Consider the following 24641-nt stretch of genomic DNA (forward strand, 5'->3'; position numbering starts at 1 on the left):
AGTTCAGTATATTGCTTCACAGATTATTTCTCTTAAACTCAAGTCACAAATGGCAATTTACTATTGACCTCAATTTTTCCACTGCTTGAGAATGGTTGAAGGGAGAATTCCTGTCCTCCCTTCCCTCCCCCTAGGGGTGTCTAGGAAAGTCTGTTCCAAGGGGTCTTATTTTGTATTTTGTTTAAGGTCACCATGTTGAAAGCTTGTGCAGTACCAACTGTGTTACAGGTACACTGCAGACTGCTTCTCAACATGTTAGCAACAACCATTAAATAGCTATTGTCAAAACATTTCTCCCCCCCCCCATTGACTGGTACTTTTGCGATCCTAAACTCTAATACCTCACTTGGCTATGTAAGAAAAAATGTACTTTGAGGTATTGAAGATTTGAACCATGTTGTTGATCTAATATCTAAAGTAGTGGAGCCTGCTTATTTCTAGCCTTTTTAAAAATAATTAGATACCTTGGGTTTCTCACAGCACTGACTCCTTAATAAACTGAGTTATTGACTTGTTGAAGTTTAAAATATTTATAGATTTTCAGCTACAACTTTTAAATGGATGAGTTATTTCAACTTTGTTAAATTATTTTTTTGCAGCAAAGTTGGGTGTCACAGCATTAGCTTGCTCATAAATTGAGGTTCTGTTAAAAAAAAACTTAAAATTCAAATTTGAACAAAAAAATTGAAGTGTTCAGTTGTTTCAAGTTATTTGAGCTTTCAGTTGTATCTTTTAAATGGTCATTTGAATAAATAGCAAATACCAAATAAATAAATACCAAAAGCAATCATGGTTACCTTCTAATATGTGATGATTTCTTGGATCTGATTAGATTGTGCTGACAAGGTCATGTGTAGCAGTTTCCAATCTGAAAGCAGAGAGGGACTGTAGACACGGTTCTTTTTAAATAGTAACGTTTTAGGTTAAACCCATGTCCTCCGAACTAATTTTGTTGAAGTTTAGCTGTGTTTGAACAATTTCATGCTAAAAAAAATAACCGAGACCTAAGTAGAGAGTTCTTTTAACTTTTTGCTGCCTGGATTTTCAATCATTAACCAGTCTTTGGTTCCTCATATGAACCCTTTAACTCTACTTAATGAAATTCATTTTTGCACTTTGGTTGCTGTGCCCTACATTTCCACTATGTGGGACGTCTTAACAAAGTTAAGATCATGAGCAGCATCACAGCTAAGTCCAATACTGCTGAAGTACTCACCATCCCAAGTGATCAGATTTTTTTTGATCAATTAATGATTGAACTATTCTGTTATATTTTATTATTAGATCTTGCTATTCATCTGAAAGAGAAGGCTGAGGGGTGACCTGATCAAGGTCTTCAAAATTATGAAGGGGTTCGATAGGGTAGACATAAAGATGTTGTTTCCTCTTGTGGGGGGAGACCAGAACTAGAGGCCTTAAATATAAAGATAATCACTAACAAATCCAATAAGGAATTGAGGAGAAACTTCTTTACTCAGAGTAGTTAAGAGTGTGGAACTTGCTACCACATGGTGTGGTTGAGGCGAATAGCATAGATGCATTTAAGGGGAAGCTAGCTAAGTACATGAGGGAGAAAGGAATACAAGGATATGTTGACAGGGTTAGATGACGGTGGGAGCAGGCTCATGAGGAGCATGGAGCCAGCACAGACCAGTTGGGCCAAATGGCCTGTTTCTGTGCCATAAATTCTGTATAAAACTTCCAAGTTATAATAGAAGGCCATGCGAAGAGGAAAGCGGTTACTATCAGCTATCTGGTAATGGGAACTGAGCCTGCATTGCAATGTTGCAGGATACTGTGATACTGCTAGATCAATATAACCCACAATCATAAAGGTCAATAAAACAGGCATGCTCAGCACAAATTAACTAACTTCAGCTAGTGATTAGAATTACATTTAAAAATGCTGACAACTGAATTTTCAATTTTTACGTACGTGTTCCACAACTTCAGTAATTTGTCCCATTCTAGGAAACCAAAATTTCATAGCACGGTAATGTAGCAAAAAGTAATATCAAAAATCTGTGGCACTAAATATTTTTTAACCAATAGTGGAACATTTAAGAGGACAATGCAGCATTAGCCAATTTGATTCTTATTAGAACTATACACTTAAAACATAAACTTGTCCTCTCATTTTATGAATGCTGACTGACCAGCTGTACATTCTCTTGTATTTTTGGCAGCATGTTAATATTTTGATAAGTTACAGCTGAAAATGATACTAACTGATATTAAATAATTTCAGCAATAATTTGTGTACTTAATTTACCCTGGGGAATTTCAAGATGACAGGCTACAGCACAAGAGGAAGTGTCAAATGTGCTGCAGGTGTTTACAATAATCACTATTAAAACTTCAAATCCAGGGCATACACCAAAGTTGAAGGAATCGAACATCCAGTTTATTCCATTCAAGGAAAATATGTCTTTTACATTTTGCTCACTTGAGTTACAAGGTTTTTGACACAAATGGAATAAACTTCTCATCTTACTGTGCCAGCATTCTCAATTCTGGGTTCAAGCCCCACATCGGGACTAGAGGTCATAATCTCGTCCGACACTACAATGTAATACTGACAAGTGTTGTCCAGTTACAGGTGACATCCTTCAGGAGACATTGGGTTCCTGCCTACTTCATTAAATATGCCACAGCAATATTCAAAAAACAGAATGTTCCAGCTATTCTCCTCTCAACCAATATCACTAAACAAAAAATGAACTGCGCATTCATTTAATTGGGGCTTGTGGGATGTCACTGGTGTAGAATGGATGGCACAGAGACTTACTAACAGCCAGTGCTATATAAAAGTAACCGTGATGAGACATTGACGTGATAAAGCACTGTTGAGGTCTTTTCATATCATGTATCCTCTTTATCCCAGTCTTAACCACGACCTAATGCAAGTTACTGTTAGTTAACAAGAGTGAAATCCAATTTATCACTCTTTCCAGCAAAGCACCAAAACCAAGTTAACTTTTAGTTCCTCAAACAATGGGGTGATTTTCAAATGCAACTGCATGTTCCTCATCTGAAAAACAAGCAAGCAGTAGTGGAAATATCAGAGGGGGGCGGAGACACACACCTCAGAGGAACCTTAGAGCCCAAGGCCCACCTAATGCAATTTTCATGCGGGCCTGTAAATGGGTGTGCACCTGTTTGCAGTGGGCGTGAGATTGATTACATATGCAAAATCGGGGTCCTAAGCTATTTGTGGAACCCCCATTTGCAATTTTTATGGAAACTCAATTCTGTAAAACTTATTTGTGCAATTTTGAGACAAAGGTGCATTCCACTTTCAATAGAAAATGTAAATTTACAACACAGAAATATCAGAAGAGATAACATACTTCGGTCAAAAGACTCATTTTCAATATCTCTTGAGAAGTGGGATTAAAGGATACTGGAGGTATTTAACAACACAGCTTGATATTTTTCCCCCCAGGGAGGAGGGAAAGAAAATTTGTGTTCCCTAAATTCAGTTGGGGGGGGTGGCGTTGGAGGAGGAAAGGAAATCAACTGGTGTCGTGAAATCTGCAATAGAATAATTGGATTCCAGCTCTGGGCGGAGTAGGCTCATTGGACTGAACGTTTTTTTTAAAAATTGACCATTCTTCTATGAGAGCAGAACTGCCTAGTTTGTATTCAGAGAGATAAATTCTATCAATTGAACAGTAAAGTAAATTAAAGCATCAATTTGAAAAGCACCTTTTGCAAAACCAATTTTTTTTTTTAAAAAGCTGCTGATTGCAATACAATTACATAACACTTTTCTAGAACATTAGATACTTCATCTGCACTCTAACATACCAATATAAATATCCTGCTGCATTTGTAACTGTCCTTTTTTGGAACAGATTATAACCTATGCATTACCAGTCAAGGCATTTTTTTAAAATGCAGACAAGAGCTTTTTTAAATTAAAAAAATAGAATTTCAAAACTTCTTACTCCAATTACGTTTTGTCTTCAATCAACTACCACCAGAAAACTTACATATCAATTCAGCAACAGTCATCCATCCTTCTTTCAATATCCAACGTAGAAACCAATTGGAAAAGCGGAACAATTTACAGAATTATACACACATTCCTGCTCATCTCCAATGTAAGGACTAAAATTAAACAAGCACAAATGCACCAGTTTCACAGTAAATGACAAACATAATGGTCTTTTTGCATTACAAAAAAAAACTGATGGTTACAATTGCTCTCGAAAGTCATTGTGGACAAGACCTGGCATCAATATGGACCAGCGATAACCATCTTGGGACATGTTATCTTCAATCTGTACTTTGAACTTCGGCAAAGTGAATCTAAATGCATGCTTGCAACACCCCCACCCCCGGCCAGTGTAATTTCATCTAGTCTCGACAAGGTGATTGGATAATTATAAAATGAACAAGCATTTGCAAATGTTGCCCATTTTCTACTAATAATATTCCTACAGATTTAATACATTTAGGAGGTCATCTGTTTCTGATTTCAAATACAAAAAAAAATTGCACTTTCTTCATTGTATGGTCCTCTATAAATGGGAGCACTCACATTTTAACAGTAGATGATCAACTTGAGGATTCTACTGAGCCCCATTAAAATGACCAATCTTCACATATAGATGCACTGGCTAGGGAGAGTTCCAATCAACATAAAACAAATAACCAACCAACCTGCTGAAAGACTGTTAAAAATCACCATTTACAAGATCGCCAAGAGCAGCTTCAGCTTGCTTTCATATCGACTCAAAAATTACTTTGCAAACTCTGAAAATACTATGATAAACAGACCTTTGAATGCCCAATTTGCAATTCACTCAACAGAGATGTTTCCGTTTATTCCTCAAACAAGAGGTTATCACAGAACAACCACCATACAGGTCATGAAGCAATCATTTCAACTCTAAATTCCTCAGCTACAACTGAAGATTTGATTCTCCAAAAATTTGTATTCTACTATTTTGAAATCAATCCTCTAGCTGAAAATATTACTTCATGGATAAATTATATTTTCCACCATGCTTTCATGCAAACAATATTTGAAGTCTTTTAGTATGTTGAATTGACACAAATAACCACTTCAAAACAAGAGAACTGTCCATCACCGACAATTCCAAATTAATTGACAATTCCACAATGCCAGTAAAATTGCTGATGCTGCCATGCGCATCCATTCGCAAACTTGGAAAATATTACCTAAAATAGTTCCTCCATGCAATACCATATAACTAATGCACCAATGGTAGTTCAATAAAAAAAGTCAAAATGAAACGGTACTTGACCAGTAAATGATCAAAGTTGCTAAAAGAAACAGAAATTATTCAATTTACACATGGACAGTTTTCAATGCAAATTCACACTTTAAAAATCAGAAATTCTGGCTGGTAGAATGTAGTCTCACGTAGGGCCGGCCAGCCCTCCAACTGTTGAACGTCCATGGCTAAACTTACAATTTTCAATTAGCATTAATTGAGAACACTAGGTTGGAACATCAATTTTTATAAGCTTTAAAAAGTACAAAATACAGGGATTTTTGAGAAAACACTTATTAACTTTTAGAGAACTACTCCAGAACTTAAAATCTTGAGGCTTCAATTAGTTTCCTTTGCCTGAAACACCAAATTCAGACAAGAAATGGCCCTGAACATTTGGTAAGTACACACTTAAGCAACATTCAACCTATGTCTCACCAAGTTACAAATTCTATGTTCTGCCAACCCCCGCCCCCCCCACCCCACATACAAATCTGATGAAAAGCTCCCAGAGTCAAAACCCAAGCATAAACACAGCTGTCCTGCAGGTTTTGTTGAATGCCGAATCAGAGCCACATAGTTAAAATAACAATCACAACTGAATAGACACTTGCTGCTGAAACTCTCATTCATGCCTTTTTCACCTCCAGATTCCACTATTCTGGTGCTTTCCTGACCCGCCGCGCCCCCCCTCCCCCCCCCCCCACCCCTCCACCCGCCAGAAACTAAATCTCATACAAATCTTTGCTGCCTGCATCCTTTCCTGCACCAAGTCCTGTACTGGTTGTAATGCTGTAGGAGATTAGAGATTGTACTGGCTCACCATCACCCATAAACTCAAATTTAAAATTCTCATTCTCGTGTTTAAATCCCTTCATGGCCTCATTCCCCACACAACTACCACCAACCCACCCCCAATACGAACATTAAGAGCAGGAGTAGGCCATTCTGCCCCTCGAGCCTGCTCTGCCATTTGATAAGATCATGGCCGATCTGATTGAACCTCAACCCTACTTTCCCCATCTACCTACTATAACCTTGAGTCCCTTGTTAATCAGGAATCTATCTAACTCAGCCTTAAAAATATTCAATGACCCTGCCTCCACCGCTCTCTGGGAAAGGGAGTTCCACAGACTCACTACCCTCAGGGAAAAAAAATTCTCCTCATCTCCATCTTAAATGGGAGACCCCTTATTTTTAAACTGTGTCCCCTAGTTGTAGTCTCTCCCACAAGGGGAAACATCCTCTTAGCATCTACCCCTTCTCGTCCCCTCAGGATCTTATATGTTTCAATAAGATCACCTCATTCTTCTAAACTCCAGTGTTTACAGGCCCAACTTGTCCAACCTTTCCTCATAAGATAAGCCCCTCGTCTCAGGAATCAGTCAAGTGAACCTTCTCTGAACCACCTCCAAAGCAATTATGTCCTTTCTTAAATAAAGAGACCAAAACTGCACACAGTATTCCAGGTGTGGTCTCACCAATGCCCTGTAGAACTGTAGCAGAACATCTCTACTTATATATTCCAGTCCCCTTGCAATAAATGACAATATTCAATTTGCCTTCCTAATCACTTGCTGTACCTGCATACTAACGACAATCTCTAATCTCCTACAGCATTACAACCAGCCACCACCCCCCCGCCCCCATTCCTCTGACTCTGGTCTCTTGGGCATCCCCCCACCTTTGACCCAACATTGGTGGCTGTGCCTTGACCTGTCTCAGCCTCATGCTTTGGAATTCCTTCCCTAAACCTCTGCCTCTTCACCTTCTTTAAATCCCTCCTTAAAACCTAACTCTTTCACCAAACTTTTGGTCAACCCCCTTCACATCTCATTCTTTGGCTCAGCATCCTTGTTTTGATGGCACCTTCAGCTAAAGTCCTTACAATATTTTTATACCTTAAAAAGGCACTACATAAATGCAAATTGTTGTAATAATAGTAATGTGGTAGTGGTAGTAAAGATTGTTCAGCACCTTGTTTGGTGACTCATGATTCTTCATCAAGGCACATGCAACAGTTACCAACTAAAACAGGCTGGTAAATTCAAGCACTACTCTTCCCACTAATTGTGACGGAATCTGACGATTACTTGCACTTACTTGATACAAATAATATTTCAAACCAAGCTAACATCTCAAGCAATACATCAGAGAGAAACATTCTATCTGCTCCAGCAGTTGAAGGAATGTCAGATACAGAGGTAGCCTGGATCTGGAAACAGTGTTGTTGAAAGGTACAGTATGTAAACAGTTCTTTCAAAACGCTGAAGAATGTCAAAATGTATTCATTGCTAGCAACTCTAGCACCCTTTTAACCAAAGAAAGCTGGGAGTGACATAACCTTGTGCAGAGCAGCTAGTAGGCAGAAACAGACCACTGCAAACTACTTAACCCCCCAGCTTTGGTTGGATATTGTGCTTGAAGTGCTACTCCTTTCAAATTGCAGTTTTTAAAACTGGCAGATTGCTGGTGGTACGCTGCAATATTTGCAATTCCATGCCCATATCAGTTGAAAGACTACTCCTTTGAATATTCCCTATACATATCATATTTCAGTTTAAATTTTGGCAATAAACATAATTATTAATTTAAGGCCTGTGCCTTAAACTTCTAGAATTCTATTTTTCACCGTCACTTAGGGCATTAATTAACAAAATTAAAATCAGAATTCTGAAAGACCAAGGAAGTGGCTTAGTAACCTCACTAACATTACCCACATTTTCTCCCCTCCGTGCCTCAAAGATGCAGCTCATCAAGACATCGTTCCATGGATATCAACCAACTTGGACACAAACAATCCACTCAGAACCCCACCTGTGACCTCTTCATGTATAAGCAGAGGCAGCATGTTGGTAAGCATTTCGAATGTGGGGCACAACACTGCCAATCCTGTCCTTGACAACAACGCCACACATTCCAGGAGGTAGCACTGGATAGCCAATAGAAGTAGGATTCCTTAGCTGATTCTTCCCCTCCCTCGCCTTGAGACAATGAAGCCAATTGTGATGCCCTCATCACTGCCCATCTGAGATCAGCAAACTCAACCAGGTGAGAGCTCAAACTTGAAACCTTCCTGATGGTTCAAAAAAACACCAAGCAGCATACTGGCCTACTAACCCATAAGCAATCTTGTAACATTTTTGAAATACTAATATAACTGGAGGGGGGAGAAAAAAAAAGTCTACATGTATATTGATATTCAACCAGCACTAAAACAGGATTTGGCCCATTACAGACATGTGGAACCAGACAGTCATTCCATCTACTGAGTCCAGTCTTGTGTATTTCTATGTTGTTCTCTCAAACCTAAGTTGATTCGATAGATACTCAACACTCAAGGGAAGTTATAATGACATAAGTGAAAGCAATTTGAGATGGTGGATTAAGACAAATCACCCAAGCAGCACATGGAACTTCTCCTGTAGCATACTGATAAATACACCTAGTGACAACACTGGAATACCTTTCAATAAAAAAGAAAAAAAGTCAAATTTTAAGTTTACAAAATGAAGCCTAACATGAGGAATATAATTACCACTTTTACCAAACCCAAAGTCAGACAAAGGACAGAAAAGAAACAGGTCAAGGGGTTGTGCCTCTGGACAAAAAAAACTGTCCAATACTTGTTTTGTTTAGAAAATAGGTAGTGACCCCATACTGTCCCAGGTTTTAGAATCTGAAGCCTACAAATTTTATTTCTGAATCATTCTGTGGTGTAAAACTAAATTCCACAAACACTACAGACTTTCGACTTTTAAAATCTATGACAATATGCGGTCACTTACTTTCCGAATAAAGCAAGCATTGGACTAAGTTTTGCTGCACAGAGTCAATCTGCTTCTTCCAGGCAAGCGGACAGTGGTAAATCTAACTTGGATAACAATTCAGCATTTTTGAATGTATTACCCAATGAAATGCAGAGATCAATACGAGGCTTGGATTTTACCAAACTGTGATCATCGAACGCTGAAAATTAGTTCTCACCGCCTCTGAAACAAAGCGTAACGAAAAAGTTTCCTGATGTTAATCAATATACAGCAACAGAATACTCACCACCTTTCAACAAGAGATTAATAATATAAACTTGAATTTGACACTTCCTTCAGAGAATTACAGCAGAACATACAAGATTCCAAATGCCCCTAAGCAGTGCATTTCTCAGATTAGATTTTTTTTAATGAAGAAGTTGGGTAATAACAAGCTACAGGGTTGGGATTGACAACAATGTAATTAAGATTAACTATGTCACTATGACGTGACACAAATCTGCCCAACACAATCATGAATTTCTGGTCTTATTTCTATTCCTTTATTTAAGTGATTGATCACAATAATAATGGTCACTAACTCCTCTTACAACCTAGTAAAGCCGGTAGCATTTAGATAATAATTACGACACAGTGCACGTCAAGTGAACACATAGCCGCAGCAACGACATCTGGCATTTATATTAAGAGGAGTATTAGGAGAGGTGGTCAAAAGGTGTGGGTTTTAAGGAAGGGCTTAAAAGGAGGAGAGGAAAGGCAGGGGTTTAGGTAAGGAATACCAGAGTATGGGACCTAAATGGCTGAAGGCACAGCTGCCAATGTGGGGTGACAGCAGGAGGGTTGCACAAAAAGCCAGTCAGAGGAACGGAGCGTTCGAGGAGGGAGGCTGTTGTCGGAGGTTACAGAGATAGGGAGGGTTGAAAGCATGAAGGGATTTGAACACGAGGTTGAGAGTTTTAAATTGGCTGGGGGTGGGGGGCGCGGGAAGACAATACAGGTCAGCAAGGACCGGGACAACTGGTGAGCGGGACTTGGTGCAGGATGCAATTCAGGTAACAGATGATATTTGGATGAGTTGAAGTTTACAGTAGGTGGAGGATCGGAGACTGGCTAGGAGAGCATTGGAAATCTGGAGTTGACAAAGGCACAGATGAGGGTTCCAACGGAGTTGGCTGAAGCAAGGGCAGAGATGACTGATTTTATAGGGATGGATGTAGGCGCGCTTTAGGATGGAGCGGGTATTTGGTTGGAGATTCAGCTCCGGGTTGAATAAGACACACAGATTGGGAGCAGTCTGGTTGTGCCTGAGCAAAATGGCCTGGATGGGGATGGAATTGGTGGCTAGAGTATATAGAGTTTGTAGTGGGAGGCCAAAGACAATGGCTTACTACCATCAAAAGCACAGGGAGAAGGTAAAGCCCTTTGGAGAAGATCAATCACTACATAACGACTACAGGCTGATGTTTCCAGCAGAAAGCAAGGACAGCACACAATTTCCCCCAATTTCCAGATTCACATTTCACACTCCCTTTAAAATGCCAGAGCAACACTCCATGTCCTCATCGAATCTGCCAGATTTGAGTCTCTTTTGCTCTGGTGGCCTTGTGATTGTTGGATATATCCCTCTTGGTTCAGATGTTGTGCATACAATTCCTTGCATTTTTAACCCTAACGTATATGCTTTACTGGCCTCCACATATGTCCACCAGTGCAGAGCGGACCTGAGGCGAGAGACCTGACAGCAGGGATATAAGGAGCGGCGACCCAAGGCCCGAGACCAGCGCAGAGGGGACCTGAGCGGGACCAGAGGCGAGAGACCCGATAGCGGGTGCTTAAAGAGCAGCGACCTAAGGCCCGAGACCAGAGCGGACCTAAAATAGAAAACCAAGGAGTAACGTCACAGGACAGCAAGTAAGTGATTGGTTGGTGAGTATTACATTTTTTTCCCTCTCTAAACTAGGACATTAGTTTCCCAGCTATTAGTTTAAACCAAAAAGGGGTAGGTTAATCGGGGTAAGTAAGCAGTAAGTAAACTAACAATAAGAGTATTTTAAGTTTTCAGTTCATCTGTTAAGTGAGTTAATAATCTAATAAATAGAGGCATGGCAGGGCGCCTCAGTCCCGTCAAATGCACATCTTGTACCACGTGAGAACTCCAGGGCACTTCCCAGGTCCTGAACAAGCACAGGTGCAGGAAGTGTCATCAGCTGGAGGAGCTCGAGCTCCAGATTTTGAAGCATGAGCAGCAGCTGGCATCACTTTAGTGCATCCGTGAGGCTGAGAGCTACATGGATAGCCTGTTAAAGGAGGTGGTCACCCCACAGCTTAAGAGGAGTGCAGGCAGAGGGGGACTGGGTGACCGCCAGACAGACAAGGAGGCCTAGGCAGGTAATGCAGAAGTCCGGGGTGCATCTCGCTCTCTAACCAGTAGTCAGTTCTGAATACTGGTGAGGGAGAGGGATCCTCTGCAGAGTGCAGCCAGAGCCAAATCCATAGCACCATGGGTGGCTCAGCTGTACCGGGGAGGGGAGGGGAGGAGCGGAGCGGAAAAAGGTCAGGAGAGCAAGAGATATAGGGATTCTATAGTTAGGGGAACAGACAAGCGTTTCCGCGGCCGCAGACATGACTCGAGGAGGGTATGTTGCCTCTGTTGTGCCAGGGTCAAGGATGTCACTGAGCGGCTGCAGAACATTCTGGAGGGGGGAGGGTGAACAGCCAGATGTCATGGTCCATATCAGTACCAACGACATAGGTAGAAAGAGGGATGAGGACCTGCGTGCAGATGTAAAGGAAAGAGATTAACAAGCAGGACCTCAAAAAATTAGTAATCTCCGGATTACTTCCGGTGCCACGTGCTGGCCAGTACAGAAATAGGAGGGTAGAGCAGATGACTGCGTGGCTGGAGAGATGGTGCAGGAGGGAGGGCTTTAGATTCCTGGGGCATTGGAACCAGTTCTGGGGGAGGTAGGACCTGTACAGGCCAGACAGGTTGCACCTCAACAGAGCTGGGACCAATGTCCCCTTGGGGAGGTTCACTAGTGCTGGGGGGGGGGGGGGGGGGGGGTTAAACTAATGTGGCAAGGGGATGGGCATCAGGGTGTAGCATTGGAAAAGGAGAAACAAGGGGCACAAAGGATCAGGAGACAAAGATAGCACTAGAGCAAGAAATAGTACAGTATTAGGTGGGAGCAGACTAAGAGTACAAGAAAGTCTAAGACTGGTTTGCAGTGCACATGTGTAAACGCACAAAGTGTGGCAAACAAGGTTGGTGAGCTGCAGGCGCAGATAGCCACATGGGAATACGATGTGGCGATAATGGAGACCTGGCTCAAAAATGGGTAGGATTGGGTACTAAATATTCATGGATACAAGGTGTTCAGGAAAGATAGGGAAGGAAAGAAAGGCAGGGGGTTGGGGTGGTAGTATTGATTAAGGAGAATATTGCAGTGCTGGAGAGAGAGGATGTCCTGGAGGGATCAAGGACAGAATCTATTTGGTTAGAATTAGGTAACAATTGAGGTGCCATTACACTCCTGGGTGTATTCTATAGGCTAACAACTGATGGGAAGGATATAGGGGAGCAAATTTGCAGGGAAATTACAGAGAGGTGCAAAGCTATAGAGTAGTGATAACGGGGGACTTCAACTATCCTAATATAGACTGGGATAATAATAAATTGTGTTCAGGATAACTTTCTTGACCAGTACGTTTCTGGTCCAACGAGGAAGGCGGCATTGCTGGACTTGGTTCTAGGGAATGAGGCAGGCCAAGTGTCAGTCGAGGAGCATTTAGGGAGCAGTGATCATAGTATCATATGGTTTAGAATAGCTATGGAAAAGGACGAGGACCACGCCAAAGCAAAAATACTCAATTGGAGGAGGGCCAAATTCAGTGGGACGAGAATAGATCTGGCCCAGGTAAATTGGAATCAAAGATTGGCAGACAAAACCATAATTGAACAGTGGGCAGCCTTTAAGGAGGAGATGGTTTGGGTACGTCTAGTTACATTCTCACGAGGGAGAAAGGTAGGGCAACCAAAGCCAGAGCTCACTGGATGACAAAAGAAATAGAGTGTAAGATGAAGTGCAAAAGAGGGGCGTATGACAGATGTCAGGTTGATAACACAAGTGAGAGCCAGGCAGAATATAGAAAGTTCAGAGAGGAATTGAAAAAGGAAACAAGAGGGGCAAAGAGAGAGGTGAGAATAGACTGGCGGCCAACATAAAAGGGAATCCATAAGTCTTCTCTCGGCATGTAAACAGTAAACAGGTAGTAAGGGGAGGGGCCGATTAGCGACATAAAGGAGATCTACTCAGGGAGGCAGAAGTACTAAATGAGTACTTTGCATCTGTCTTTACCAAGGAAGAAGATGCTGCCAGACTAAAAGGAAGATATAGTTCAGATACTGGATGGGCTAAAAATTGATGAAGGAGGTACGAGAAAGGCTAGCTGTACTTAAAGTAGATAAGTGACCCGGTCCAGATGGGATGCATCCAAGGTTGCTGAGGGAAGTAAGGGTGGAAATTGCAGAGGTACTGGCCATAATCTGACAAACATCCTTAGATACAGGGATGGTGCTAGAGCACAAGAGAATTGCAAATGTTCCACCCTTGTTCAAAAAAGGGTGCACAGATAAATCCAGCAACTAAAGGCCAGTCAGTTTAACTTCGGTGGTGGGGGAACTTTTACAAACGACAGTCCGGGACAGAATTGTCAGTTGGACGAGTGTGGGTTGATTAGGGAAAGCCAGCACGGATTTGTTAAAGGCAAACAGTGTTTAACCAACTTGATAGTGTTTTTTGATGAGGTAACAGAGGGTAGATGAGGTGTATATGAACTTGCAAATGGCGTTTGATAAAGTGCCACATGGTAGGCTTGTCATCAAAATTGGGGGCAGTAGCAACATGTATACAGAACTGGCTAAGTGACAGGAAATAGAGTAGTGGTGAACAGTTGTTTTTCAGACTGGAGGGAGGTGTACAGCGGTGTTCCCCAGGAGTTGGTGCTGGGATCATTGCTTTTCTTAATATATATTAACGACTTGGACGTGGACATACAGGACACAATTTCAAAATCTGCCGATGACATAAAACTTGGAAGAGTAGGGAACAGTGAGGAGGATAGTGACTGACTTCAAGAGAATTAGAGACAGACGAGTAGCATGGGCAGACACAAGGCAGGTGAAATTTAATGCCGAAAAATGCAAAGTGATACATTTCGGTTGGAAGAACGAGGCGAGGCAATATAAACTAGAGGGCACGATTCTAAAAGGGGTTCAGGAGCAGAGAGATCTGGGGGTATATGTGCACAAATCATTGAAGGTGGCAGGGCAGGTTGGGAAAGCGGTTAAAAAGCATACGGGGTCCTGGTCTTTATAAATAGAGGCATAGAGTACAAAAGTAAGAAAATCACGATGAACCTTCATAAAACACCGGTTCGGCCACAACTGGAGTGTTGTGTCCAGTTCTGGGCACCGCACTTCAGGAAAAATGTGAAGGCCTTAGAACATGCAGAAGAGATTTACTAGAATGATTCCAGGGATGAGGGACTTTAGTTACGTGGATAGACTGGAGAAGCTGAGGTTGTTCTCCCTGGAACAGAGATGGTTGGCAGGAGATTTGACAGAGGTATTCAAAATCATGAAGGGTCTGGACAGAGTAGATAGAGAGAAACTGTTCCCATTGACGGAAGGATCAAGAACCAGAGGGCATAGATTTACAGTGATTGGCAAAAGAACCAAAAGGTGACATGAGGAAAAACTTTTTATTAAATACAACGAGTGGTTAGGATCTGGAATGCACTGCCTGAGGGGGTGGTGGAGGCAGATTCAATCATGGCCTTCAAAAGGGAACTGGATAATTACTTGAAAGGAGAAAATTTGCAGGGTTACGGGGATGGGGCGGGGGAGAGAGACTAGCTGGATTGCTCCTGCATAGAGCCAGCGCGGACTCAATGGGCCGAATGACCTCCATCCGTGCTTTCGATGATTCTAAGGCACTGGGACTGCATTAATTTAACCCTGAAAGCTAGAGTCACCATCAACATACATCATCTTCCAACCAAATCATTCAGTTTTTCTGTTGTAATTATGAAAGGAAGATATATGATCAATAGATATGGATGCAAAGAAAAGCCACAAGACAGACAATGAAAAGGAGCAGATTTTTATTTAAAATTTTGGTGCTAGTGTGCGAGCACTAACATTCACTGACAGAACGTGTATCCCAATTCAGTCCTAAGATTGGCGGAATAAAGGTTTCCCCTCTCGATAAGCTTTAAGGTCCTGAGTACAGCAAGTTTGGCAGCTCAACCCAGTACAAAAATCTTACAACAAACTGACTACTAATTGGCAACCTCAAGGGTGGCTCCAGTAGGAAATTTGAAAATCACCTAGGAGAGGTGTTTTAATGAAGCGAGGGAATGAAGGGAAAATATTCCATATCTGGCCTGTGCTTACAGCTGATCTTGGAGTGTTGATGCTGTCTGGATGTAAAAAGTGGAAGTGTTCCACTCCCCAGCACCAACATCCCTGACCTTGAGCATAAACATTTAACTAGACAAAACAGAATATTTTGTACAACCATGACAAAATATCATTGAAAACTAATCCTTCAGTCTCCTCTTCTCCTTGTTAAAATAGCAAGACTTAAAATAATGTAGAATAGTAAATGTTATAACTTTGTAGTCTTGAAAGTAGGAAGAATCCATATCCAGATCAAAAAGGACCAATCCAATACTAACTTGCAGAGTGTGTTGCAGACAAACTGTACATTACTAAGTTCTCAACATTGCAGCGTTAGTCCCATAACCAAAAAAAAACCTCTAGCTCCATTCCATTCAGTTTAGTGAGTATGATGTAAACTTTAGTGCATTCATTTCTCGAAGGGGTATTCAAACACCTGGGAGTAATTATGACCACAGGCCACCACTGTCCAACAGCTATCTGCAGTCCAAGTGACACCCATGTGGTTGAATTACAGCACTGAAGATAATAAAACGCAAGTACAATTCTCAGCAACTAAACAATTATTTTCCCCATTCTCAACACATAGGAACATAGGAACAGGAGTAGGCCATTCAGCCCCTCGTGCCTGCTCCGCCATTTGATAAGATCATGGCTGATCTGATCTAACTCCATTTACCTGCCTTTGGCCCATATCCCTTAATACCTTTGGTTGCCAAAAAGCTATCTATCTCACATTTAAATTTAGCAATTGAGCTAGTATCAATTGCCGTTTGCGGGAGAGTTCCAAACTTCTACTACCTTTTGTGTGTAGAAATGTTTTCTAATCTCGCTCCTGAAAGGTCTGGCTCTAATTTTTAGACTGTGCCCCCTATGTCCTTAGTAGTCACATAAAATCGTGAAGTTGTAACTTTAAAAGTTTTTTTGACAAGTCAAATATTCCTAAAACTGAGAATGCATATCCTGAATTAATTTGCTCCATATCAGGTTGTTCAAATCAACAGGATGACTGAAACAGAGGCTTGTCCTAATTGCATCTTTTTTTAAAAATGTTAAGTCAACCAAGAAGGTTGACCCTATCCAAGTTAGCTAAGCAAGATATTTTGTTTGTTACAAAATTATCAGAATTATCTTCTTATTCCAAATTCACTTCCCTACCATAATGATTTAACGCAAGTATGGCAAATCACAGATCATTTCATTCAGCTGGAGTTCATTTATAACCTTAGATAAATTTCAAAGTCCTTAAGAAGCATGGATTTGTGCATGTGCAATACCCCAAGACAGGCAAAAAGTTGTTCACAAGTTCACCTACAAACAGGAATTGCATAACCATACAAGGTGATCATTTCAACCATTCACCAATTAACTAGTTCTCTTGCTGCTAATACTGAGTTTACACAAAAATTGATATGCTGTTACATTACCCCAAAAAATGTTGAGCACTTACAGTACCAAATAAACAGGAACAATCTGCACCTAGATAAAAAAGGTCAGCTTACATCAATATTTCTGCCATGAGTTTTCTCATACACAACTATTAATAACACCTGTAAATAGGAATATCCACTTAAGAGACTGTGTTGACATTGAATACTGTCAAGTCTTGTTCTTCCCATAGACTATCATTTTTTTTTAAATGTGGTTACTCCCCCCCACTACACATTTTTTTTAAAATACAATCAATAGTGGCACAATTTACTTATTTTCAGAGGATAAGAATGGAACTAGAGAAAATAAACTGGGAAAATTCACCAATAAACAAGGAAATAGAACAGCGGTGGGAAACATTTAAAAACAATGATCAAGAGAGTCCAGGAGAATTATATCCCACTAAAAAGCAAGAACAAACTTGCCATTGATGATACACCATGGATGAATAAAGAAATAAGGCCAAAATTAAAACTGAAGATAAAGGCATACACTGAGTACATAGACAACAAAGGAGAGGAAGACAAAAGGGACTATGAAAAGGTTAGGAAAGATGTTTAAAAAATTAGGACAGGAAAGAGAAACTACAAAATCATAGCAGGTACAGCACAGGAGGATGCCATTCGTACCATTGTGCCTGTGCCAGCTCTTTGAAACAGTTATCCAATTAGTCCCACCCCCCTGTTCTTTCCTAGCCCTGTAAATTTTTTCCCCTTCAAGTATTTATCTAATTTCCTTTTGAAAGTTACCAGTGAATCTGCTTCCACCGCCCTTTCAAGCAGTGCATTCCGGATCATTACAACTCGCTGCATTAAAAAAAATGTTTCCTCATGTCACCTCTGGCTCTTTTGCAGATCACCTTAAATCTATGTCCTCTGGTTACCGATCATTCAGCCACTGGAAACAGTTTCCTTACATTATCAAGGAATATGAAAAGAAATAGTAAAGTATTCTACAGACACAAACAACAAAAAAGGGATAGGGCCACTAAGGGTTACATACGATAAACTCACAGGTAATGACAGTGAAATAACAGAAACATTAAATAATTACTTTGCCTCAGTATCTACCAGGAAGACAAGGTGGGCATGACATCACAAGAGATAAAAAAAAAACATTTAAGATTTAAAAAAGAGATAATTGATAAACTAATCAAACTTAGAGGAGATAAAACCCCTGGTCCAGATGGATTGCATCAGCACATATTAAAAGAAGTTAGGGACGAGATAACAGAGGCACGACATATAAAAATTCATTCGAAAGAAAAAGAGAATCGTGCCAGAGGACTGGAGGACAGCTAATGTGATTCTTGTATTTAAAAAAAGGGAGATTGATCTATAGTCCCCTGGACTAGTTCTATTAGCTTAACGTCAGTGGTAGGAAAGATAATAGAATCGTTACTCAAAGATGTAATAGAAAAACATCTAGAAAACAAAAATATAATAAAGGATAGTCAGCACGGATTTCAAAAGGGAAAGCCATGCTTGACCAATCTTATTGAATTCTTTGAAGAAGTAACAAAAAAGAAAGATAAGGGTAATGCAGTAGATGTAAAATATTTGAATTTTCAAAAGGCCTTCAATAAAAAGGTACCACTCATGACTAAGGTCACAGCATGTGGAGTCAGAGGACAAGTAGCAGAATGGATAGCATGCTGACGACAAAACATAAAACAGAGTCGGGGTTATAGGTAGTTTCTCAGGCTGGAAAAGGTGGGAAGTGGTGTTCCACAAAGATCAGTGCATGGACCACTGTTCGCCATTTACATAAACGATTTGGACTATGGAATCGGAAGCACAACTTCAAAATTTGCGAACGGCATCAAACTGGGTGGGGTATAGTTTACACTGAGGAGGACTGCAACAAAATACAGGAAGACATAAATAAACTTGCAGAATGGGCGTGCAGTTGGCAAATGAATTTCAATATAGACAAGTGAGAGGTATTACATTTTGGTAGGAAGAATAAAGGGGCCACATACTGCTTGGATAAGAGTCTAAATGAGGTAGAGGAGTAGAGGGCTCTGGGGGTACAGATACACAAATCACAAAGTAGCGATCCAGGTTAATAAGGCCATAAAAAAAGACCAACCCAGCACTGGGGTTCATTTCTAGAGACACAGAATTGCAAAGCAGAGAAGTTATATTAAACTTGTATAGAACCTTGGTTAGATCACATTTGGAGTACTGTGAACAGTTCTGGCCTCCATATTATAAAAAGGATATAGAGGAACTGGAGAAGATGCAAAAAAGAAAAATTTACTGGGATGATATCAGAACTGCAGGTGGAAACCAGAACTAGGGGTCATAAATATAAAAAAAAGGCAGACACTAATTAATCCAATAGGGAATTCAAGAGAAACTTCTTTACCCAGACAGTGATTAGAATGTGGAACTCGCTACCACAAGGAGTAGTTGAGGCGACTAACATAGATGCATTTAAGGGGAAGCGAGATAAACACGTGAAGGAGAAAGAAATGGAAGGATATGATGATAGGGTTAGATGAAGTAGGGAGGGAGGAAGCTCATGTGGAGCATAAACACCTGTATGGACCTGTTGCACCGAATGGCCTGTTTCTGTGCTGTACGTTCTATGTAAATATGTACAGGATGCATAGGAACATAGGAATTGCTGGACAGAAAAAGACCCTGGTCCATCTAGTTCTGGCCAATATGTATCCTTCAACCAGCACTACTAAAACAGATTATCTGGTAATCACATTGTTGGGTGTGGGACCTTGCTCTGCACAAAATGGCTGCCACATTTCCCATGTTACAACAGTGACGACACTTCAAAAATACTTCAAAGACTGTAAAGTACTTTGGGACGTCCTGGAGGTCACGAACGGCACTATATAAATGCACGTCTCTCTTTAGTTTGCCTTCTAAAGAGAGACTTGGTAGTTGTATGACACAATGATGGAGTTGTTGACTAATCATAGCAATCAATCTCTATCAATCAATCAATTAGTTTACACTAGACCCAGAAATGACGAGAAAAAGTCAAGTGGTCGAGAGTTTTGGGAGCCATTAGATCCAAAGTCACCTTTTTCCACCGAAGCAAGCTACACTTTGCACGTCATGTTTCAAATTACTCATACACTGTGTCCCAAAATATCATTTTCTGAAAGAATCTAATTTGCATATTCCTGGATAATTTGGATCAATTAAACTTCATTCGGTAATTGTGTGCCCTCAATCTTACCCATTTACAAATATGCTAGTTCTTATGTTAGTGCCACATTAACACTATGCAGAACAATCTACTAACACTTCGTTCAAAACGCTAATGCCCATTGGGGTTACATTTAAATATTCCTTTCCTTACAGATGCTGCCTGACTTGCCGAGTGTTCGCAGAGTTCCTGTTTCAGATTTCTAGCATCCGCACTCTTTTATTTCATCAAGAATATCAGACTGCCGACACCTCGTCACAAAAACAAGGATCAGAGATTTATGTCAATAGATCCCCATTAACCAAGCTATCAAATATAAATGGTGTTTAAAGAACAAAAGCTATTCGGAGACTTACACATGACTGTTAAAACACCGAAACTGAAGTAAAACTTTACATGACAAGAAGGTTTAAGTGATTCAATTCCACTTACGAATGGAGCCTAAAACTAGCAACATCTGAAATATGAGCCACCAAGGTTTTTACAAGTCATTGTGGCATTTTATCTACCCATTTGCATGGGACTTTGGATAGTGGTCCTTTTGAATTTAATCAACAACAGAGCAGTGTCCACAAGTTGTAGTGGACACATAAAAATGAAATTGGATATCTAACTGACAACGTAGGGTAGATGCAAATACCAAATGCCAGCACACACTCGTTGCAGGCTTAGGGTAACAAAGCAAACTAAAACATTACACTTTGATCTGGGTTTGAATCTAGACTTAGTCAAAATTAATTGGAAAAGTCTCCTCAGACAGACGCAAGGGTCCTAATGAGTTTGACCAGTTTCAATCCAGTTCCTTCTGACCTCATCTCACTGCACTATATTTCAAAGCAAGAACTTGCACTTATATAGCATTTTTCACATCCTCAGAATGTCACAAAGTGCTTTGCAGCCAATGAATTACTTTTGAATTGTTGTTGCTGTGCAGGAAAACACAGCAGCCAATTTGCAAACAGCTACATGTCACAAAGATGGAACTGCGTCAGTATGACAATAAACTGTCAGCCTGGACTATTTGCGAGAAACCCTGGCGCAAGGCTTGAACTCACCACCTTCTAACTCTGAGGCAAGGGTGCTACCACTAAACCAAGCTCACAGATATTCAGTCCCAAAAAACTTGTGGTGTGTCTCAGAGATAATACAGAACTGCTGTTGAGGAAAAGCAGGAAATTTCACATTGTACTAACAAGAAACATTCTTCTGAGGTGGAGTTAAGGTATGTGTTGCAGGCAAAGTGAAGGAAATTTTACCTATATCTGGCACCTGCTATACCTGACCACTCATGCTAACATTGGGTACAGAAACAGAAAATGTTGCAATTCCTTTACCCTGGCACCCCCCATCTTGACAAAAACACCACTTCAGAATGCTGGTTAGCCAATAGTCAATTTTAATTGAAGCCAATACAAATACACAACCTCTTAAAATGTGCAGTCAGATGAATCTACATTGGCTCCTAGACTCCAGGTGAAGTGCCTGCACCACTGAACTAAATGGAGCTACTCCAAAATTCTTGTTTCCTCTCCTCCCTCCACCCATCAGGTTTGTCAATCCTTGACTGGGCTGCTGATTGCAAGTGCATTGTGGTGGTGGGCACTACAGAGAGAGTATGGGTAAAACTAATTGTCCCAACAGCTAACTGACATATCCTTCTGTTTTGAGAATATCTGGAGACACTAAAACTTGCATCACCTTTACCCAAGCCAAGTAAATCTGAAGTCAACAACTGTGATTGGTGTGTTGACATAAGACCTTTTGCGCGAGTTCAAAAAAAATCCTCAGTCCTAAATTTTAGAACAATTATTCAAAATATTAGACATCAAGCTGTATTAGAGTACAAGTCAAATGAGGTGCAAAAATATTCAAGACGGTTTAGGAAAAATAACGTTTTTTCAAAAATAGCAATTCTTTTTTGCTCTCAAACGATACACAAGCATTAACAAATCAAAGCTAGAAACGGCCACGAAAGATCATTAAAAAAAAATCTTACCTACGTTATGTGTCAAAATAACATTTTTAAAAGTTAACCCATCTTGCAGCTTTGATTGAAAATGACAAAAAAATGCCTTTTTAATAGCAAGGGCGAAAACACTTCTAAGCATCAAAACCTGTTACCATTCTAGATCCTCAATGGCTACTGTTTATCGCAGGTATTGAAATGACAGGAATGCCATAAATACGGCTATTCCACTTCTTGCTTTACAGTATTTTCCCCTGAACAATGTCAACTCCTATATGTTGAATTTAACATCTGTAGTAACCGTAACAGATTTAATAATCTAATTTTTGGCCAAGCTGACCATCTACAATTCAACACGTCCGACCTTAAAGAACACTGTACTACACCTCGTCTGATCTGATATTTCTTAGTGAAGGCAAAAAAGGGAAAAGAAATAGAAATATGTGGACGAGCCCAAGTACGTCAAGCTCTAGGCCAAAGCAAAACACGAACAAAACCAGGCCCTGAAACCCTGCAAACTCGACCCTTTCAGGAAAAGACCCATCAACCACACTTCTAATATCATTTTCAATCTCACTCTCTTTACACCCCTACAAAAAAAAACAAACAATCATAATCTCGCATCATGGCTTCCACCAGATCCGAAAGAGCTTTTCCAACCGATCCCCGACAGTGTCCAGGAGCAGAAGCACTCTCCTAATCACTAAAACAAAACGACAGCAGCGAAAGGCATAACCGAGTTAGAAAAAGCAAAAGCGGGCACGCAATGAAGCCGCTCAGCCAAGCCGCCACTGCACCCACACCACACTGCAAACTCGTACAACATGTCCGTCAATATACGGATTCTGCATTTATTGCCTTCCAATAAACGATAGAACAAAAAAACATTGAAATGTTCCATGATCTTTCTCTCGTCCCCCGCCTTGTACTTACCCGTGTCAAAGCCCAATCCTCACTGTACTGCTACCGCCTACCCCCGTACGCTTCAAAATGGCGCCAATTTGTCTCGGGCTGCACCAATGAACGAGAGCGACGATGAGACAAGGGGGGGGGGGCGGTCAGCAAGAGGGAATGGGAGGAGGCGAAGAGCAGGAGGCGGGAGACACTGTCAACAGATAATTGAACTCCACGGCACAGTGAAGCCCTGTACGCTGATGAGAGAGCAGGACATGCTGTATGGACAGTCACACGAGTTACCTAAAGTCCTCATAATGTGCACATTTGTTTTGGGAGGGGGCGGGAAGAGAGAACAAGGTCGACAACATACGTGTACCCTCTCTGTAATACTGTAAAATACATCGGAGTTAATAGGGAATTATAGCACCAATTACAGGGTATGAATCAATATGAAATCTTGAATATGAAATAAAAAGTGGTCTGTCTGTTAACGGTTATAGTGCATACATTTTATTATACAGCATTAATAAAAGTTTAGCAAAAAGAACTTTTATGATTCGTACCAGTTTGCTGGAAAATTGAAGCAAGAGCATCTCCAAACGTCGATAAGAAGGTATTACAAGCTAAAAAAAAGTACAGTGTTCCATTTGATACAAAAGCAAAAAGTATTCTTCGCGAGAGTTGAGATTTTGAGTTTGATGCAATGGATGATACTTTGGGAGAAACAAACGTTCCTTGTTGCAGAAAAGGTTCTGAATTCGAACACTAGCAGCGATGTGATTGTTTATTACAACGTCACAGAATCCTAAGTGTTCTTATCAGAATTTTGGAATCTTCGTTCCATTGTTAAAATGATGAAACAAACCATGTGTTCAGCGTGCTATCACATCGAAATGTTTTTAAAAATTCTTGATACTTCCAGTTTTTCACGCCTATTTCCCGTTCTCACCATTTAGTAACGCCTTTGTAATATTGGTAACACCGAGCGGTAACGCTTAAAGAAGACAAGTGCATTCTTTCATTCGGTTTTGTATTATTTTTAAGAGATGATACTGCAGCACTTGCTGTTCAGTCCTCCTGCCACTGGTGGTGCTATGGCACAAGTCACCCTGGCCCTCTGGCGATTTTGGCCTATTAAAACAAATACCTGCTATTCTTACTTCCTCCAGGGGTGGTGTTGGAACCCTTTTTGAAAAATGATAAGAACGCTTGTGATATTTGCTTGCTCTAGAGGTGGTACTGTAACCTCTCAGCTTTTTGGGGGAGAGAGTTCCAGACTTCCACTACCCTCTGTGTGAAGAAGTGCGTCATGACATCACCCCTGAATGGCCTAGCTCTAATTTTAAGGTTATGGACTCCCTCACCAGAGGAAATAATTTCTCTTTATCTAGCTTATCAACTCCTTAAATCATCTTAAACACCTCAATTAGTTCACCCCTTAATCTTATATACTCAAGCCTGGCTACAGCTAGATAGGTAAGAGTGGAAGCAAGCGATGAACAGAAGAGAGGCATTGGAAGAGGATGATATGGTTCACCATGTCAAAGGCTGCAGAGAGGTCTGCAATACCTCTATTGTTATAAAACAACATATCCTCCCACTCACAGTGAGCAATGTCACATATTTCTTCTCGTATCTATTAAAATGTTGCATTTACTGCACATTTTGTCCATTACATTCCATATGTCATACTT

The 24641-nt window shown here is 40.6% G+C and overlaps 1 protein-coding gene across 2 annotated transcripts in view; it reads right to left on the reverse strand.

Moving 5' to 3' along the window:
• Positions 1-23054, reverse strand: part of pds5b (PDS5 cohesin associated factor B) — a 218689-nt gene extending 195635 nt beyond the window's left edge. Inside the window, exon 1 of one of the 2 annotated variants that reach the window (XM_067985956.1) lies at positions 22984-23054. The gene's annotated coding sequence lies outside the window, so the exon portion shown is untranslated. Of the gene's footprint in view, positions 1-9155; positions 9177-22983 lie in introns of those variants that run through there. The other variant, XM_067985959.1, reaches the window with a different exon arrangement.
• Between the last annotated feature and the right edge of the window lie 1587 nt (positions 23055-24641).

Source organism: Heptranchias perlo, chromosome 6 (genome assembly GCF_035084215.1).
Source record: "Heptranchias perlo isolate sHepPer1 chromosome 6, sHepPer1.hap1, whole genome shotgun sequence".
Taxonomy (NCBI): domain Eukaryota; kingdom Metazoa; phylum Chordata; class Chondrichthyes; order Hexanchiformes; family Hexanchidae; genus Heptranchias; species Heptranchias perlo.